Source organism: Ipomoea triloba, chromosome 10, assembly GCF_003576645.1.
Source record: "Ipomoea triloba cultivar NCNSP0323 chromosome 10, ASM357664v1".
Lineage (NCBI taxonomy): Eukaryota > Viridiplantae > Streptophyta > Magnoliopsida > Solanales > Convolvulaceae > Ipomoea > Ipomoea triloba.
In genome coordinates this window covers 4,821,888-4,842,045 of record NC_044925.1, presented here as the reverse complement: position 1 = coordinate 4,842,045, position 20,158 = coordinate 4,821,888, and the positions used below count along the sequence as shown (strand labels likewise).

The window sequence follows — 20,158 nt, the reverse complement described above, 5'->3', positions numbered from 1 at the left end:
CACTGTAGCAATTGAACTTAAATAGTATGGACGGTTACGGTTACGATTCAGAACCGAAAAAATAAAATAAAATAATTTTTGAATTTAGACTATTTTTAAATAAGAAATAAAATTTAAAAAATAAATAAATAAACAAATAAATAAGTTTTTATTGGCGGTTCAAAATCGAAATTGGAATCGAACCGTACTGATTTATTAAAATAAGTGGTTGATTATTTTCACTATATATGACTATGATTCAGTTCCAGTTCACGGTTCAACAATTATTTAATTTTATTTTTTTCGTTTCTGAATCGTAACCGGAACTGTCCATACTATTTCGGTATGATTGCTACAGTGTTTTGTTAGGTTCGAACTGAATCGTGATCATCCATACATATAAACAATAATTTGTTGAAGAAGAAGAATAAATGAAATAATTATTTTTAAGGGTAAAAATGTCAATTTAACATTTTAGGGGGAAAAACTGCCACTTTAATAACATAGGGGGAAAAAGTGCTATATGCACATAACATAGGGAAAAAAAGTGTCATTTTCCCTTAATTTAAACATTGAAGTTCATGTAAAAATGCAAAAGTTCAACAATATAATGTATAACGAGCAACACTATTAAGTGGACCTAAAGTTATCATTTGTTGCACCAATATGAAAACCGTTATCATTGAGTGTACATGGTTGCACTTTTAAGTAATTTTACTTGCACACTTCATCTGTCGTTACTTGTATTTTAACACATTTTATTTGCACTCCAAGTTCGAATTTTTTATAAAAATTTCACTGCATTTTTTAAAAAATGTATATGATCCGTTGATCTTTTCATATGAACGGCTCAAATTAAATCATACTCCCTCTGTCCAATTTTATATGTCATACTTACTATTAATTGGTCAAACCAACTCTTTCTTCTTTGTTTATTTACTTTATCATTTTTACTTGTTTTAAAATTCGATTTTTTGTGTTTAATAGTACATTAGTGTAGTTTCTAAATATATAAATTTTGTATATTAATACTAAACTTAGTATTATGAAAAATTGAATTAATATTAACTTCAGTCAAGCCTCGTTAACCGAATCAGACACATAAAAGGGGACGGAGGGAGTATTTTTTTCTGGGCGCTCGTTCTCAATAGAGTACTTATATATATATACTCGATCATATGAGAATAAGTCCGTAGGAGAAAAATAAGAACTAATCACAATCTTACATTTGGAAAAATTGAATGCACAAGATCATATTAAAAAAAACACGGTTGTAGTTTCGTAATTATCACAAACTTTACTATGCAAATGTGAACACTGGAATGTACAATTTTTAGACTTCTCCAAGTTTTCATATTGGAATAAGGGTCAAATAAGCTATTGAACTACACACCAAAATGCAATTAGGCCATCGAACTCAAAAACAATGCAATTGGGTCCCTGAATTACACAAAATCATGCAATTTGATCCAAAATGACTTGTTTTACCTGTTTTGCCGGTTACCAATTTTAAAAATAATATTTTAAAATAATTTTAAATAAAAAATTAATAATTAATTAAAATTAAAATTAATTAGTGGTGTATTTGTGTCATTTGTAGTAGTGTTTTGTGTGCTAATGTCCTCAACCACCCACTTTGTATTGTGTGCTAATGTTTACTAGATGATTTACTAATTTGTCCTACCTTCATCTTAAAATCTGATCTGATCTTAGTGATTCATCACATTAAATCCCAACCGTTTATTAAATTTCTATGGATGGTAATGATAGATGGGTCTTAATAGTCCTCTATAGTATATAGTCCTCATGTGAATAAGGACATATATATATATATATATTTTGCTATAACTTACAAGGATTTTAAGAATTTGACAGATAATGTTAGTTTAGCAGATCTGATTTAGGAATTATAGTAGATTTGAATCATGTGGTCCCAACTTGATACATCATGACATACATAAAATATATATATATATATATATATATATATATATATATATATATAGTTTGCTATAACTTACAAGTTACAAGCCCGGATTTTAAGGATTTGGCAATACTTGTAAGTTATAGCAAACAATATATGTAACTTACAAGTTACAAGCCAGGATTTTAAGGATTTGACAGATACTTGTAAGTTATAGCAAACAAAATATATATATATATATATATATATATATATATATATATATATATAGAATCCTAATTTTATGAGAATCACTTCTCAGGTGAAAATGCGTTGACAAATCTAAACCAGTGATCTGTAAGATCTGATGGATAAGAAATCAAATAAAACATGAGCGGGGTTATTTTCATAAATATTACAAAATTTTGTTAATTTTTAACTTTTAGATCTACAAGATCATTGGTTTAGATTTGTTCTGACGTTCTCACCTGGGACATGGTTGTCACTTGATTAAGGACTTATACATATATATAAAGAATGGCATAGGTGATATCAAATGGGTAGTCACAGAATTGAACCCCGTTGGTAGGGTTTTGATTATTTGGACTGAAAATATTTGAAAAAGTATATAACAAATACAACCTTATAAAGAATAATGTGTATTTAAAAAAAAAAGAAGAAATAAACTATATATTATCAAATAATCGTTGTCAACCCAATAAAAATAATCATTGCCTTATATAATTAAGATTTTTTTTTGTTAATAAAGTAAATAACAAATAATACCTTATAAATAATAATGTGTATTTAAAAAAAAAAAGAAACAAAGAAATTATATATTATCAAATAATCATTGCCTTATAATTAGGATTTTTTTTACTTAATAACACTATAACTTATAAGTATTATTGGTATAATTGTATATATATATATATATATATATATATATATATATATATATATAGCACTTTAATTTACAAAAAAGCTTGTAACCATTGAAATTATGTAATGCAGATATGTATCAAAATATTAAGCAATAAACGAGGTGTCAAAATAAGTACATAGCTGAATTTGATAACGTAGTTGGAGAACACTTCCTAATCTATGGGGCCATGTCAAAAAACTTTTTCACTTAAGATCAACCCACTAGTTTTTACAATAACAAGGTTCAACGAATTACAAAATTAGGTCTACCTATTTAAACATTATCCTCATAAAATAACTCGATGAAAAAGTTTACAAGTACATTTTAAACTAATTCTGCCAATTAAACAAATTGTAACCAACCTGGATTTTAACACAGGTTGTACTAATATAAAGTACGGAGCTGACTTCTCCAGATAGTACACCAATCTTTTCATGTTTTGAAGTTTACTTGCAGCACCTTCCAAATAATTCCTTGTAGCACCTTCCAGAATAATATCATTATTTTCCCAATTTGGAAACTTCACTTTCTTTCTTACATAGTTCTCTATTTATAGGTCTTAAACGCCTACAAATAGGGAAATTAATCTCATGTTTTTCACCATGTAAATAGGAAATTAATCACATATCTTCACCTAGTACTGTCAAAATGGGCCGAAGCCCGCGGGCCGGCCCTCATCCGCCCCACCGTGAGGCGGGTTAGGGTCATGAAAAATTAGGCCCGCGAAAATGCGGGCCTAACGGGGCGGGTCGAAATTGACCCGCAACCCATGCGGGTTAGCCCACACGGGTCGCGGGTTGGCCTGCGGGCAAAGTATTCATTAATTAATAAATAAATAAATGAATATATATATATATATATATATATATATATATATATATATATACACACACACACATATATATATACACTGGCGGAGCTAGTATGGGGCAGCTGCCCCCACTCACCCCACCCCCACCCCATATATAGTCCTTGTATGTATATATGTATATATAGTATATCTTTAGATATAAGTATAATAAAACAAATACATATAAACAATTGATTAGTTGGTTGAGTTGGTTTGTCCGTGATTTTATTAAGAAAAGGGCGAAGGTTTGAATCTTTTTAGGCTCAACTTCCTTTGTAGACCTCTTCAAGTCCTTTTTATGCAAGGCTTGTAATATATATATTTAAAAATCTTTTTTTTATGCAGCAGTAGGCTTGTTATATATATATTTAAAAAGCTTTTTTTTTTTAATGCAGCAGTAGGCTTGTTATATATATATTTAAAAAGCTTTTTAAAAAATTTAATAATGAGATGTGTAATTTATAATGTGTTTTCTATTTGAATTATTTTATCAAATTAATTATGCTTCATATATTGTTATGAATATGTTTATAAAGTTTTGATGTGTTATATTTTTCGTCCATATCCAACAATACTTATGTCTATATTCTTAAGTGTTTCATTTTTTGTCCCCACTGAAATTTTTTTCTGGCTCCGCCACTATATATATGAAATAGGAAGCAATACTAATACACCGTACTGTATACTGCCTGCTTCCTATTTCATATATATGTGTGTGTGTCATTTTTTGTCATTTTTATATATCTTTTTTTACTTAATTTAACATGAAAGTAAAAATAAAAAATAATAATAAATAAATAAATAAAAAAGCTCACGGGCCGGCCCGCAGGGCCCGTCAACCCGCGGGTCTAACGGGCCGGCCCGCAAAAGGTTGCAAAAAATTAAGCCCGCGGTGGGGCGGGCCTAATTAGGCGGGCCGGCCCACTTTGACAGTAATATCTTCACCATGTAATTAATTTACGTATTAACAATCTCCCCCTTTGGCATATGTTGATAAAACAATCTCCCATATACACAACAAGTTCTCCCCTCCAACAAAGTTTTCCCCCTTAATTCATACTCAAAGATCTCCCCATCAATTCATACCATGTCTCCCCCTTTTGAGAAACATTTGCCAAAGGTAATATAACAACAGTAGCATGCATGTATTGAACAATGCAAGAATATTCAACCAGGAACATGCAATTGATAAGACATGGATAGATATTGAAATTTGAGAATGTCACAAAGGGAGGATATGAGATCAGAGATATATCAACATGATAGCCTCATAAGTATAATGATTAAGCATGAAAATAACAACACTAGAAAACTTTCACATCGGAAGAAGGTAGTTAGAGTGATAGATAGATCACTCTTAGCCCATTGCCATTCTTCTTATGACCTTATCAACACTACAACTCTAAATTTCACCAATATTGTTGCTTTCCTAAAAGTACTCTTGGACTTTATTTTGCATGCCTAGTTGAAAATTTAGATGAAAGTTGAAAGTTGAAAAGTCAGTATGAAGTAGTTAATAAGCTATCAAATTGAAATTAAAGTGTTGGGTCACACTTGTGTGAGATCGTCTCACGGATCCTTATTCGTGAGACGGGTCAGGTCGGGTCAAAGCACCATGCAAATGTCATACTTATATGTGCAAATCTCACACTTATATGCTCAAATGTAACACTAATCAAAAATACAATTTTTGTTACTTATAAGAGAAAAAGTAATACATTTTTCATAATAAGTAATGTTGACAAGTACCTCTCACTTATAAGGGCAAATATAATACTTTTGAGGAAAAATGTAATACTTNATATATATATACACACACACACATATATATATACACTGGCGGAGCTAGTATGGGGCAGCTGCCCCCACTCACCCCACCCCCACCCCATATATAGTCCTTGTATGTATATATGTATATATAGTATATCTTTAGATATAAGTATAATAAAACAAATACATATAAACAATTGATTAGTTGGTTGAGTTGGTTTGTCCGTGATTTTATTAAGAAAAGGGCGAAGGTTTGAATCTTTTTAGGCTCAACTTCCTTTGTAGACCTCTTCAAGTCCTTTTTATGCAAGGCTTGTAATATATATATTTAAAAATCTTTTTTTTATGCAGCAGTAGGCTTGTTATATATATATTTAAAAAGCTTTTTTTTTTTAATGCAGCAGTAGGCTTGTTATATATATATTTAAAAAGCTTTTTAAAAAATTTAATAATGAGATGTGTAATTTATAATGTGTTTTCTATTTGAATTATTTTATCAAATTAATTATGCTTCATATATTGTTATGAATATGTTTATAAAGTTTTGATGTGTTATATTTTTCGTCCATATCCAACAATACTTATGTCTATATTCTTAAGTGTTTCATTTTTTGTCCCCACTGAAATTTTTTTCTGGCTCCGCCACTATATATATGAAATAGGAAGCAATACTAATACACCGTACTGTATACTGCCTGCTTCCTATTTCATATATATGTGTGTGTGTCATTTTTTGTCATTTTTATATATCTTTTTTTACTTAATTTAACATGAAAGTAAAAATAAAAAATAATAATAAATAAATAAATAAAAAAGCTCACGGGCCGGCCCGCAGGGCCCGTCAACCCGCGGGTCTAACGGGCCGGCCCGCAAAAGGTTGCAAAAAATTAAGCCCGCGGTGGGGCGGGCCTAATTAGGCGGGCCGGCCCACTTTGACAGTAATATCTTCACCATGTAATTAATTTACGTATTAACAATCTCCCCCTTTGGCATATGTTGATAAAACAATCTCCCATATACACAACAAGTTCTCCCCTCCAACAAAGTTTTCCCCCTTAATTCATACTCAAAGATCTCCCCATCAATTCATACCATGTCTCCCCCTTTTGAGAAACATTTGCCAAAGGTAATATAACAACAGTAGCATGCATGTATTGAACAATGCAAGAATATTCAACCAGGAACATGCAATTGATAAGACATGGATAGATATTGAAATTTGAGAATGTCACAAAGGGAGGATATGAGATCAGAGATATATCAACATGATAGCCTCATAAGTATAATGATTAAGCATGAAAATAACAACACTAGAAAACTTTCACATCGGAAGAAGGTAGTTAGAGTGATAGATAGATCACTCTTAGCCCATTGCCATTCTTCTTATGACCTTATCAACACTACAACTCTAAATTTCACCAATATTGTTGCTTTCCTAAAAGTACTCTTGGACTTTATTTTGCATGCCTAGTTGAAAATTTAGATGAAAGTTGAAAGTTGAAAAGTCAGTATGAAGTAGTTAATAAGCTATCAAATTGAAATTAAAGTGTTGGGTCACACTTGTGTGAGATCGTCTCACGGATCCTTATTCGTGAGACGGGTCAGGTCGGGTCAAAGCACCATGCAAATGTCATACTTATATGTGCAAATCTCACACTTATATGCTCAAATGTAACACTAATCAAAAATACAATTTTTGTTACTTATAAGAGAAAAAGTAATACATTTTTCATAATAAGTAATGTTGACAAGTACCTCTCACTTATAAGGGCAAATATAATACTTTTGAGGAAATATGTAATACTTTTAAGGGAAAATACAATCCTTTTACATTTCGATTTAAAAGTATTACCTTTTTCCTCAAAAGTATTATATTTGTCCTTATAAGTGAGAGGAACTTGTCAACATTACTTATTATGAAAAATGTATTACTTTTAAAGGAAAATACAATACTTTTATATTTCGATTTAAAAGTATTACATTTACCCTAATAAGTAACAAAAATTTTATTCTTGATTAGTATTACATTTGAGCATATAAGTATGGCATTTGTGCATTTGACCCGACCCGACCCGACCCGACTCATGGTGAGACGGTCTCACACAAGTTTTTGCCTAAAGTGTTTGGTAAATTTAATTGTTGAATTAGCATAAAAGTATAAGAAAACATAAAAGATTAAATTAAGATATTAGAATTTTGATTAATGATTGGTAGATTATGTAATTTTTTGTAAATTAATAAAAATTATAAAAAAGGAAATTTTCACTTTTCATCTCTATGTTATAGGGTAATTGTAGAATTCAATTCGTACCTAAGTGTTGATCGTGTTCACTTTTTACCCTTAGTTATTATTGGCGTTGCACTTTTTGTCCTTTTATTAACTTTTGTGTTCACATTTCGTCCCCGAGTTATACTAAAATTGCAAATTTCGTCCCTAATGTTTTGTTAGTAAAGCGATGAAAAGTGCAACACTAATGATAACTTAAGAACGAAAAGTGAGCATGACCAACACTTAGGGATGGACTCTACAATTATAGAATAACTTAGGGACCAAAAGTGCAATTTTTCCTTTACAAAAAAAAAAGAGGTTAAAAAGCTAGGAGTTTATTTTGAAACAATACTTGTGATAGTGGTTCAAAGTAAGAAGCTATTATGTTAAACTCCCCATGTTTTACCAAACAGAGCTTATCACTCATTTGTAGATTAAAATAAGCTATATAATGTATTAAAAAAAAAGAAGAAGCTATTTTACTAAAAAAAAAAAGCTATATACATTATTGTATATTAGAGCTTATTATAGTTAGACTTATATTACTTCTAGATGTCTGTGTTGTGTAGGTGTCTTCTGTATATATCTTGTACTCTTCATTATCAGTGTTGGTTAATCAAACATACAATTACCAGACTCCTACATTCATCTTGCAAAATAAGCTCTACCAAGCAAAATCTTACGTATTTAAACATTTTAAGTAAAATAATAATTTTATTTCAATTATTCAAAGATATTATAATTTGATCTAATATTTAAACAATTTGTATAGGTGCTCGGAGTGTATGAATGGGATGGGTGTAACCCAATACCACCAGAGTTTTGGCTTTTCCCTTCCAATTTTCCTTTCCATCCAGGTAATAATCAATCTTTATATCATGTACCAGGGTCCACAGTGCACTATGAATTTTGGTCCAATATACAGAATTTGATTTTATGTACATAATTCATGTTCATAATGCACATAATTATATAACCGATGACACATAAACACTTAATATAATACACATACATATTATGAAATTGAAAATCATAATGTACAGAATTATATACACGAAGACACATAAATTCATAACATAATAATTGGAGTACTAAATCTCCTAATTTAAAAATGAAAAAAAAAGTATTGTACTTATAACATCATCATAGTTATAATAATATTCTCTCATTATAATTCAGCAAAAAATGTGGAACTATTGCCGGACAACGTACATGCCAATGTTATACTTGTATGCTAAAAGATAACATGGCCACTCACAAATCTTGTTCTCACAATAAGAAATGAAATTCATGTCAAACCATATGATCAGATAGATTGGAACAATGCTCGCATGGCTTGTTGTAAGGTTAGCCACATATATACAACTCTAGTTATATATGTTACAATGAAGTATTATGTTTAATTAATGAATAAATTAATTATTATGTAATATAATGCTTCTTTTTTTTTTCTTTTTTTTTTTTCAGTAAAACATTCTTTACAATTTTTTTTTATAAGGGATAATCACATTATTTAATTTTGTCCCTTAATTATTTCTTAATTTGAAATGTGATCCCTTAATTTTTAAAGAGTTAATATCATAGTAGAGTGGTTTTGCCACGTTTAGTCCTAAACTTTCAAATTGATAATACATGATCCTTTGACTTTCAAATTGTTACCATCCGTAGTCTTTCACTTTAAAATTTTAACCAGCTGCGATCCTCCTAAAAGGATTATGAGTGGTTAAAATTTGATAATTGAAGAAACATGTGTGGTTAACTTGGACCACGGATGGTAACAATTTAAAGTTAAGGGCTACGGGTGGTGAATTTGAAAGCGTAGAATTAAACGTAGCAAAACTAATATACCTAGGGAACCCTAAATTGTATTAACTCATTTTTAACTTGAATAAATGCAGGAGGACAACTACTACCCTCATACTTTTGTCCAAGATATGTTGTGGAACACCCTCCAATATTGCACTGAGCCCATCATGAGGCGTTGGCCGTTCAAGAAAATTAGAGAAATGGCGATGAGAAAAGTAATCATGCACATGCGCTATGGAGCTGAAGAGAGCAGATACATTACCATTGGTGCAATTGAAAAGGTTAGGATACAACACCAAATAAAACAAATAATATATTAACGGAAAAAATATCATTATTTTTAGTTCTTTAATTGCGATAAATTTAGTCTCCTAATTATTCATAGTATAGATTTAGTTCTTAACAACATTTTGATTCGTACTCAAAAAAAAAAAAAAAAAAAACATTTTGATTCACATAATGGATTCTCAAGGAAATAAGAATGCTGCTCCTTGTTATGGAATAATAAAATAAGCTAGAAATAGAATATATGAAGGAAAAAATGGCACTTTTTCCCTCTATGTTATGTGTTTATAGCACTTTTCTCCCCTGTGTTATTAAAGTGACAGTTTTTCCCCTCAATTATTTTAAAAGTGGTAGTTTTCTCCCTTGTAATGTTAAATTGACATTTTTACCCTTAAAAATAACTATTTCATTTTTTTTTATTCTCCAACCAATTATTACTAATATATATGTATGGAAGATCACAGTTCGATACGAACCTAATCGAACACTGTAGCAATTGAACTTAAATAGTATAGACGGTTACGATTACGATTCAGAACCGAAAAAAATAAAATAAAATAATTGTTGAATTTAGACTACTTTTAAATAAGAAATAAAATTATAAAAATAAATAAATAAATAAGTTTTGATTGGCGGTTCAAAATCGAAATTGGAACCAAACTGTACCGATTTATCAAAATAAGTGTTTGATCATTTTTACTATATATGACTGTGGTTAAGGTCCGGTTCATGGTTCAACAATTATTTAATTTTATTTTTTCGGTTCTGAATCGTAACCAGAATCGTCCATACTATTTCGGTATGATTGCTACAGTGTTTGGTTAGGTTCGAACCGAATCGTGATCATCCATACATATAAGTAATAATTTGTTGGAGAAGAAAAATAAATGAAATAATTATTTTTAAGGGTAACAATGTTAGTTTAACATTTCAGGGGGGAAAACTACTACTTTAATAACACAGGGAGGAAAAGTGCTATAAGCACATAACATAGGGAGAAAAAGTGCCATTTTCCCATATATGAATTTTATTTCATTGTTTGGTATTTTATAATTAAAAAAAGGGTCACACTTGTGTGAGACCGTCTCACGGATCCTTATTCGTGAGACGGGTCGGGTCGGGTCAAAGCACCATGCAAATGTCATACTTATATGTGCAAATCTCACACTTATATGCTCAAATATAACACTAATCAAAAATACAATTTTTGTTACTTATAAGAGAAAAAGTAATACATTTTTCATAATAAGTAATGTTGACAAGTACCTCTCACTTATAAGGCAAATATAATACTTTTGAGGAAAAATGTAAAACTTTTAAATCGAAATGTAAAAGTATTGTATTTTTCCTTAAAAGTATTAAATTTACCCTAATAAGTAACAAAAAGAGTTAATACCTCCAATGGTCCTCCGAGTATTAGCGATTTACCAGCTGTGGTCCCTCGACTTTTAAACGACCACGCGTCGTCCTCCATGTTTTTAAAAATAACCACCCGTAGTCCTCCGTTAAATTTGCTGTCAAATGGGCGTTAAGTGTGAGGGCAAACCTGTCATTTCACCTATATTAGCTATGGTTCTCTTTTCCCTGTTAGCTTCTCCTTCTATGACCTGATAGGCATCAAATCCCAACATAAAACAACAGTTAGCATCTAGCAGAATTGATTCCTAGTGGGTCTTAACTATCAGCCATTCCAGAAACATGTGCTAGTGCCTCGTGCCACCAGTTCATTGCATTCCACTATATATGAGAAATATTCAATGCACCATTAGACAAGTTTTTAATTGAGCGCAATAATTACAGAAACATATGGACACAATTCAGGATACAAATTGAACTAAATTCCACATAAGACGGAGGGATTAGCCAAGAGCCTTATGTACATATCAGAAGAGAGAAGATCTAATTGAAATGAGCCCAGGAGTGCTTGCCTAGAGCTCCAGAAGGTCCTAAATTAAGTTAGCTGTTTGTGTTTTGTTCTGGCTCTGATTGCGCGCTTTGGAACTGTAATGCCATTATTCATCCTTACCCGTGCCTCAGCAAACATCCTCTGTTGCACAACCAATGCTTCTTCGGTCATTTCAACTACGTTGCTCCATTTCCCACCCTAACTGAGTCCTGCTGAAAGCATAGACACCCAACCCAATCGGAGGCATAACTGACTTTGTCGATGAAATCAATGCAGTGGACAAGATCACAAGAATATCGATAAATGGAGAAGTTAACAGGAAAATAGAAAGTACCTATGAGTTTACGGTTTTCATCCACCTGTATTATTTGTGGCGTATGTATTCTTTTATATTTGTGGCGTATGTATTATCAGCAAAATATTTTGTTTTTTTTACTTACATAATTTAATAAAATGAGAACAGTGTCTCAAAAGACAGATCAGCACACTCCCAGTTTCAAACAGTGCATGTAAAGATTAAAATTTATATGTTTATTCAATTGTCTAGATTTTCCATTAAAGAAAATCATAGAGGCAACTAGAATAACTACCATGGTTTCAAGTTAGTGTTGTTCATATGCTACATATATAAACTTCTTAATTATGCTCATTTTCTCTGGAACACTGGCGGCGAAGACGCATGCATGCTTTCCTCTTGATAATTCCCTTGATGACATTGTCGACATTTGATCCCAATCAACAGAAATAAACGAACCGTGGATGAAAAAGAAAAATAAGACGTAGACTATCATCATTTCTTTTTTGCATGGGTTGTTCTCGGCAAGCTCATTCTCGACCTCATAGTTCCCGTCAACAAAGAAGAAAATAATAGGAAAATCCTTGACCTCATAGTTCTCGGCAAGCTCACTCTCTGTTTTCAAGTTCAGTTCTCGGCAAACTCATTCTCCTCGCGACCGAATCCCCGCGGAACCTCAAAATCATTGTAATTTTCGAAGGCTTCATCGTCGTCCTCAGGTTCGTAGTCACTTCCGAAGTGGTGAGGATCCGATTGGTGAGTGTGCTTCGCTGCGTCATCGTTCTCGTCCTCAAATTCGAGGAAACTGAAGTCTTCATTGTCATCCTCAGGGGTGGCTTTGGCCAGAGATGGAGAAACTATTAGGGAAAAGAGTACCATAGTTAATATATGTGAAATGGCAGGTTTGCCCTCACACTTAACGCCCATTTGACAGTAATTCTAACAAGAGGACTACGAGTGGTTATTTTTAAAAACATAGAGGACGACGCGTGGTCGTTTAAAAGTCGAGGGACCACAGTTGGTAAATCGCTAATACTCGGAGGACTATTGGAGGTATTAACTCTAACAAAAATTTTATTCCTGATTAGTATTACATTTGAGCATATAACTATGACATTTGGGCATATAAGTGCTACATTTGCATCTTGACCCGACCCGACCCGTCTCATGGTGATCAGACGGTCTCACACAAGTTTTTGCCTTAAAAAAATTATTCTTTAAAGAATTTGAGAATAACTAATGCCAAGGGCTATTTTGGATGGGAATAACTTATAAGTTATTCTAAAGAATGTTATTCCTATTAATAAAAATGCAAAACATAATCTTCATAGAGGCAGTTTAATTGGTTACATGGGTGAAAATTTGTCACGAAGAGACTAAAGATTGTATCTCACCCGCGGTAGTGTAAGAGCAACCTCTCAAAATAAGGGACTCATCATTGTGAAATTTATCATAAGAGATCAATGATCGAGTCTTACCAGCGACAGTAGAGAGAAAACTCTCAAAATGAAAAGCTCCTTGTGTGCAATGAACAAAAGTCTAATTTTTGTTGGTCAATCAAACTGTCAGGCAGGGTGTGGGGCACTTGGGGTCCATTTCCAATAGTATGATGGGAATCAAAATGCTTCAAATTTTAGTTATATTTCATTTATTAAATCGGTGTAGAGTTTGCAAATGATGTGTTGGTGGGCGGAAGATCCAAACTGCGATGAGTTGAAATACCATCTTGCTAGGGTTCCCGATTTCTTATGGCTTGCGGAAGATGGAATGACAATGCAGACTTTTGGAAGTCAGAATTGGGATGCCACTTTTGCCACTCAAGCTGTGATTTCTAGTGGCATGGTTGAAGAATATGGAGACTGCCTCAAGAAGGCCCATTTCTATCTCAAACAATCACAGGTGTGTTGAAAATGACAATTTTTTCTATGCATATTATTTGATAGTATACAAAATAATGTACTTTTTGTATACAAATAATGTGCGTTTTGTATATTAGAAATGCGTTTTATTAATGACTCATAGTTGTGTGAACCATGATCTATAGAATAATGATTAGTTAACATGTTATGTGTCTTCAATTTATTTATACACATAAACTGCTAATTGTAGATACAAAGTATGTCAACTGCAGACACAATTTTTTGACCAAACTCCACGATGCAAGATAGATGCTGGTCCATAGTATAGCAATTGTTTTAGAAATATGACACTCAACTCTCTAATTCATCACCAATCTTTAACCCTAAATTAGAGGTTATTATTTGAATATGGTGTAACAACAACAACAATAATATTAATATGCAGATCAAAGAAAATCCAAAAGGAGACTTCAAAAGTATGTACCGCCATTTCTCGAAAGGAGCATGGGCATTCTCTGATCAAGATCATGGCTGGGCTGTTTCTGACTGCACAGCGGAAGCCATTAAGGTACTAGTTTAAAATTTGCATGTTGAAAGGTATGTAAGTAATTGATGGTCCCAAACGAGTAGCTCTTGGCAATATATATCATAGACCGGGGTCCACATAGTATTATGGATTCTGAACCAAAACGATGGGGTTCAAAATTCATACTCGTAAGGTAAAAAATTTCATAATACAAGACACGAAAAATCACAACACAAGACAGTACAAATACAAATGCTATATGCTTACTTATTTTTCAAATATGGTTTAGGTATATATAATTTGTGTTCATATGCACAAAATTTCACAACACAAGACACATAAATTCATAACATAAAATACAATTACTAATTTGTTTCAGTTAAATAATGTATATTCTTTAAGATACAAAATTTCATAATACAAAATACAAAGACTCACAAAATAAAATACATACACTGATACACATACATCAAGATCCACAGACATACACTGTAAACCTTGGTCCATGGTATAAGAATTGAGTAAGTCTAAGGATAGAAGGTGAATAAACTATTGCAGGTTAATTTTTTTTAGATCCATCCTAATCCATGCGGGGGATTCGAGTAAATATCCGTTGGTGGATTATTAGAATTATTATCCCTAATTCTACTCCTCTTTACAGTTGTTCTCTTTGTATCTTTCTATAAAGTCCTATCTTATTTTACCCATATCATCAAAATCTATTCAAATTTTGGTAGCCCAAATAGCTCCATAATTCAATTTCCTTGACAAACATACTTGTGTGAGTTTTGGTGCAGTGTCTGTTGTTACTTGGGCAAATATCGCCTGAAATTGCAGGAGAGAAAGTGGATGCTCAGCGCTTGTACGAGGCTGTAGATATCTGCCTTTATCTTCAAGTAAGGCTTCAATTCCTTAACAAAAAATGCATTTATTAATTTGACTAATTAATGTCCATTGTCATCACTGCACATTTTCATATTCTTTCCATTATTTAGAGTCGTGAGAGTGGTGGTTTTGCTGTTTGGGAGTCTCCAGTTCCACAACCATACCTCGAAATGTTGAACCCTTCTGAACTCTTTGCAGATATTGTTGTACAAGGAGAGTAAGATCCCAATTCTTCTTATATAATAATAATAATAATAATAATAATAATACGCTGGAAAAATGAATTTTAGTCCCTCAATTGTTCATTATTAGCGGTTTTAGTTCATAACTGTTTACCGTTATAATATATACTTCTAACTCTTCAAAAATGTTGCAGTTTTAACCCCTGTAGCAACTAAATAATTAAATTCTACTAAAATTATACATAATACATGGGTATTTTGGTACTTTTTAATATATGCTTCTTCTTAATTATAACTTTGTTTAGTCTTGACATTTCATTTGTAAAATAAAAAATATGATTTTTTAACAGGGTAGTGTAAGGAAAATAAGGATGATATATGATGTGCCACAATTGAAAATAAAAGTTTTAGGTAAGAAGGCTGTCAAATTTTAATTTTGCATATGAAATAATAGAATTGTCAATGTTATAAAGAATAAAGAGAATAAAATTTTACAATATCTATGTACTAAGTAAAATGTTACGGAGCAATAGAATTTAATAGATTTGATGCTCTAGGAGTTAAAAATGTAACTTTTTTGAATAGTTAGGAGTGTATATATATTGTCAATGTTAAAAAACTATGAATTAAAACTGCTAATAAAAAACAATTGAGGGACTAAAATTGCATTTTTCTCATCATTATATTATATTATATAGAATTTTAATCAAATGCGGCTGTGTTATTAGGTGCGGTCGTGTGGCCCAAGATATGCCGCTGGATGGAGGTGATCTGACGGTGGAGGTTATATATTAGGATTTATGAAGTTTAATTCGTGTAACTTAAGTGGGGGCTTTATGGTAATTGTAAGTGGAAAGGTAATTTTAGAGTACAGAAAACACCAACAAACGTATTATTAAAACACACCATTCAACATACTAAGATGCACCAGTTCTTAGATTAAAACACACCACTTAACCACCACACACCAAATGCAACTACTCTCGTAAAAATCACCACCATGTGTATTAAAATACACCATTCTACGTTATAAAATGCACCACTGGACAAATTAAAACACACCATTACCCACCATACCGAAATACACCACTCAATTCAAATGCACCAACAAAATTAAAACACACCATGTTATAAAATCCACCACTGGACAAATTAAAACACACCATTCCCCACCATACCGAAACACACCACTCAATTCAAATGCACCAACAAAATTAAAACACACCATTCTACGTTATAAAATGCACCACTTGACAAATTAAAACACACCATTCCCCACCATACCGAAACACACCACTCAACTCAAATGCACCAACAAAATTAAAACACACCATTATACGTTATAAAATGCACCAGTTCTCAGATTAAAACACACCACTTAACCACCACACACCAAATACACATACTATTGCGAATTACAGCAATATTATCTCAAATATAAACCAGATTAATGTTGATAATGCACAGAGTATTGCGAATTACTCCATTCTCGTTTCTCTGTTGGAGTCGACCTATGCGTTTTGTTCAGAACGGAGCGCTCGTTGCTGGTGATGGTATCCCTTCTACGCTCGTCTGGTGTTTGTTGCTCAGTGCTCGTCGACTTCAAGTCTTCGTCGTCGTCTAATCTGATCTGGTTTTGAAATGTAGTGAATTGTCAACATTATCCTTCCCGTTCGCGTAGCTAAAGATCGGCGCCTATATTATTTGGATTAATATGAAGCCTTAGATCATGGGATCTAATGGTGCAAATAAGGCCACACAGCCGCACGGGGGAGACTGGCCGCATCTGATGGGGACTCATATTATATATATGCTAATAATTGTTTAATGACATGAATTTGGTGGGTTAGGCACGTTGAAACTACAGGATCTATAGTGAGTGCTCTTGCAGCCTTCAAACATCATTATCCAGATTATAGAGCAAAGGAAGTTGCTATGTCTATTGCAAAGGCAGCAGAATACCTTGAAAATCAACAGAAACCAGATGGTTCATGGTATGGGTACTGGGGAATTTGCTTCATCTATGGCACTTGCTTTGCCCTATTAGGGCTAATAGCTGCAGGAAAGAGTTATGAGAATAGTGAAGCCATCCGTAAAGCTGCTCACTTCTTCCTGTCAAAACAGAACCAAGAGGGTGGCTGCGGAGAATGCCTTGAATCTTGCCCAAACATGGTAATTAAATCTCATCTCACCACAAATATTGCAGAGAGGTGAAATTCTCTGATCTCACTCACTTATTCATGACTTTGTGGAGCAGAAATACATACATTTGAAGGGAATCGTTCGAATGTGGTACAAACATCATGGGCAATGCTAGGACTTATGTACACTGAACAGGTTAGCACAACTGTTAGGATCAAACGCTTACCACTATGCTAAAAGCTATAGCTAGTAGCGAAGGCGTAACTTTATTTCCTTATAGACTACCATCACATTTTCCAAAGGCAGGGGTGTTGAACTTGGCTTTTCACTGGCCTCTGCCCACCAATTGATGGATTTGGCCCTTTACCGGTGTTCGCGCAACAGAAAGTGTTGACCAATAAGTTTGATGCATGCTGATAAAATATTGCTGCTAAACTAACTGTAGTTCTTGTTTTTCCTTGTTAACTAGGCTGAGAGGGATGCAACTCCTTTACATAGAGCAGCAAAGTTATTAATCAATGCCCAAATGGAAGATGGAGATTTCCCTCAACAAGTAAGATCCATAGTATTTGCAATTTGAGGTTTTTTTTTTTTTTTTTTTTTTTACGAAATGTTTTCCTAATAATAAGCATGGAAATATACAGGACATTGCCTGTTTAAGTGTTTATAGATGTATCCATTAATTCCACATCATGTAATCATGTGATGATATGATGTAGTACACAGTATTACTTTAAGAAAGAACAACTAGTGTTTTGTTGAGTACCAACTTTAATTTGTTTGGATCTTTCATTTCCTATCTGAGACATTGTTAGAAATAAAGAATAGAAGTAGCTAGATTTTGATGATATGATACAAGTGTAAAACACAACTTTAAGCTAGCAACACAACTTCGAAGTAATAAAAGTTCAAATAGCAGCAGAAGTTTCGCAAGCAGCATAAGAGTTTTGTGAATACCAAGACTTTGGAGTAGCAGAGGTTTATAAACAACGACATAAGTTATCAAGCAATAGGAGTACGCCTAGATAGTGACATAAATGATTCCGCAGCACGTAAGATATGCAAATTAAATAGTAAGATTTATTACAGGAAGAAGGGAAAGTATAGAGGGGTTGTTTCGTAATTCTCTTTGCTAGGCAGTTACAATCTCTATCGTCTCTGTTATTAGAATATATTAGAGTATGAGCTATGCTCTCTCAGATTCAGTAACTTTCCTTTCCCAGAGTAATGAAGTAAACTGTTCTCCTTTGCTACATTCATGATTCCCGTGATGGTATCAGAGCCTCCTCGGAGGAGTTCCTATGCCGCCGCCGTCTCCGGCGAGGCAAATCAGGAGAGGCGAACAACATCGCCGACAGTCTGATCGCCGGCTCGCATAGCGTCGATGACGATTCCACAGAGGAATCCTATTTCACAAACACAAAGAAAGCGCAACGAAGAAGAGCTAGACAATTCTTTCTTCTTTAATCCAAACAATAATCCGAGCACTATTCTTATCTCCTTCCCCTAATAGGCAGTTCGAATTATAGCACCTTGAGGATCTCAATGAGAAATGCTTTGGAAATAAAGGACAAGTGGTGCATCGTTAATGGCAGCATCGCAGAGCCGAGCACTGAAGACAACCAGTTTCCAACCTGGAGATGATGCAATCTCATGGTGTGTTTATGGATCTTTAGATCCATACACACCTCCATAGCACAAAGCATAATGCACCTTGACAGAGCTAAAGATGTCTGGAATGATTTGAAAAGGAGGTTCGCACAATGTGATGCGTAGAGGATCTCTATCTTGTAGAACGAAATATACAATCTGAAACAAGGCAATTTGTCCGTAAGCGATTATTACACGAAGTGTTGCACCATGTGGGAAGAAATGAACAACTTGAGGCCTCTTCCCATGTGCAAGTGCAATCCAAGGCATTCATGCAGTCTCATCGATGAAATCAGATCCGAAAGGGACACTGATCAGGTCATTCCCTTTCTTCAAGGACTGAACGCCGATTATAGCAGTTTGAAGTCCAATGTCCTTGTTCTTAAGCCTTTACCGAAAGTTTACAAGGTATATGTTATGGCAGAAAAACTGGAGGGACAAAAGAACTCTGCAAATCTGAACATGCCAATGCTGTCCAGAATAGTATTTTCACAGAGGAGTTAGTAGCCGTTGCCAATACCTACAATAATAGAAGATACACAAACAATGGAGGTAATAAACCTAAATGCACTTTTTGTGGTATGAATGTTCACACGATGGACAAATGCTATAAGAAGCACGGGCGTGGCCAGACCCGTGGCCACAAGGCAGTGCCCACTGCCTGGTGGCCGCAACGGTGTCCACGACCGTTGATAAGTGCCAAAAGTAGCCGTATTTTAGGGGTCATTTAGGTGTAAAATATGCTATAATAGATGTCCATTAGGCCTAGAAACATGCTAAGATAGTGTAATCTCATTGCATATAGGTCTAGGGACTTATCTTGTGCGTTTCGATATAATCTGTACAATTCTTGCACTTCGCAGGGCATTCCGGCGACATTTCAGTAAAACGGACGTAACCGGAGCTAGGAATGTCCGAATGAGGCG

General features: G+C 33.4%; 1 pseudogene; it reads left to right on the top strand.

Annotated features, from left to right (window-relative positions):
• The first annotated feature begins 8,881 nt into the window (after positions 1 to 8,881).
• LOC116033046 lies at positions 8,882 to 19,736 on the top strand (annotated as a pseudogene).
• Positions 19,737 to 20,158: the final 422 nt, after the last annotated feature.